The sequence below is a fragment of the Sinocyclocheilus grahami genome, unplaced genomic scaffold (assembly GCF_001515645.1).
Source record: "Sinocyclocheilus grahami isolate Dianchi unplaced genomic scaffold, SAMN03320097.WGS_v1.1 scaffold47.1, whole genome shotgun sequence".
Lineage (NCBI taxonomy): Eukaryota > Metazoa > Chordata > Actinopteri > Cypriniformes > Cyprinidae > Sinocyclocheilus > Sinocyclocheilus grahami.
This window is the reverse complement of record NW_015505226.1, coordinates 3,904,052-3,906,113: the sequence shown is the minus strand read 5'-3', so window position 1 is coordinate 3,906,113 and position 2,062 is coordinate 3,904,052.

The window sequence follows — 2,062 nt, the reverse complement described above, 5'->3', positions numbered from 1 at the left end:
CGCCCACCAACACAGTAAAGTTCTTCTGAGAAGCACGACGGGCATTGTAGTTTTTTGTGCATTCTTAAACCAACAGTAATACAGACGTAGGACTACAAGCGCCTGTACGTCCGCCAAGGACCGGAAGTTGTGAACCGTGGTTCTCTGCAGGGATGTTATTTTAGAATAAAAGCGTATATTAATTAAAAATACTATTTTTTAATCACTCTAATCAAAATGAAATGTAAATGTAATATTTAAAAGAATTGAAATTAATAATTATTAGAATTTATTAGGCTATATTATTATTCGAAAATCAAAACAAGTTAAATGTTAAAGTAACTGAGAAATGTACTTTTATAATATGTTTATTTACATTGTAAAAACATATTTATTTAAGATTCTGGAATCTCCAGCAACAGAATTTGAATTCTGAGTAAGCCTAACAAATGTCACACTCTAGTGGACAATGCTTCAATGTACAATATTGGTGATACTGACATTTTTAATCCAAAATTTATTGGTAACAGGTTAGTGGTTAAAATATGTAGGTTCTAATCCTGGAAGGTGTGATTCATGAACTGTGAACAACTTTGAGGCTACTTACATTTCACAGACATGCAAGGATACTTATAAACTATTATTATTATTTATTATTATTATTACCTTTTTCTAATTGTATTTTCCTGTACTGTCTTTAGATGACCAATGAACCCCTAAAAAATAATTAAAAAGCAAAGGAATATCACTGGGTCTTCCTCGTTTATATGGTTTCTAAATTTTACAATTTACAATTTAAATTGCCTGTGATCTGGGCACATTTAATTTATTCATTTGGTATGATTGTTTTGCATACAATACACACACACACACACACACACATACAAACAGATATTTAAAAATAATATAAAAGAAATAAACATAAGTACAAAGTAAAATGTTTCATATAAATAATTTAAATAATAATAAATAAAAATATAAAATGGATATTGATGTAAATAAAATACTTAAAACAAAAAATACAATAGAATAAATCAAATTCAGCACTAATTGATGTTTGTACAAATGTTGTGTGACCAAGTGCTGTGCATGCAGAACCACGCAAAAAACCTCTGCATACTTTCCTCTGAACAGAAGGTGGGACCAATATAGGATTAGATCTCTGCCACAATTCTGCGCACAAAAGATCATATTTTGAGCACACAAAAGTGCATTTTGTACGCGCGCGATCTGAGTTTTGTGGAGAAAATGTTCGTTTCGCAAAGAAAAAGTATTTAGAGCACACTAAAATCAATTTTGCATTTAAAATAAGTTTTTGGATGTGTGCAGTCCTTCTCTTTTGCGCGTGCATGTTTCACTAGCTTGCTCACCTGATGCCTGCCCTCAGTGCTCTCTAAATGCCGACGGCTAGCTTCCTCAACACAACCCAGCCTTACAATATGCCATAATTCCGGGCAATCAGAGACCAGGCTGCTAAATTCTGATTGGCTGCCTTGACAACCAATTACAACATTCCTTGCATTGCTGATGACAGCAGAAGAGGGAAAATACTGTACAGTACAAGTTGATATTCTGTTTATATTTTTTTCCAAGCACATTTTAGCAATTCCAAACAACATCAATCTTAATAACTGCTATTAATCTTGTATTTAATCACTTATAATCACCTATATATTATTGTTCATGAAGGCTGGAAGTGAAAAACGCCTTATATTCAGGTGTGCATAATTATTAAGCAGGTTATCTTCTACAGATAAAATCTCGAGATGAACTAAAAATTAACTCCCAAAACTTACTGCCAGATTCTGGAAGATAAATTCTTCAAACAGTGGTACAAGAGGATGTGGTGCTGGTCCTTCAAGAGTCACTCTCAACTTATCTGTCTATAAAGCCTATAAAAAATCAGTCTTCAAGTATTTTACTACACTTCAGTATGTGATTCTTATTAAGTAGGGGTCATTTTCTGATTCTATACTTAACCTAAGTCTCTGAGAACCTGACACCTTGTACTTCTGGAGACTATAGGTAGGTTGCAGTTCTAGAAAATGGTGGCGCTGGAGACTAAATGGTTCCTGGTGATTTC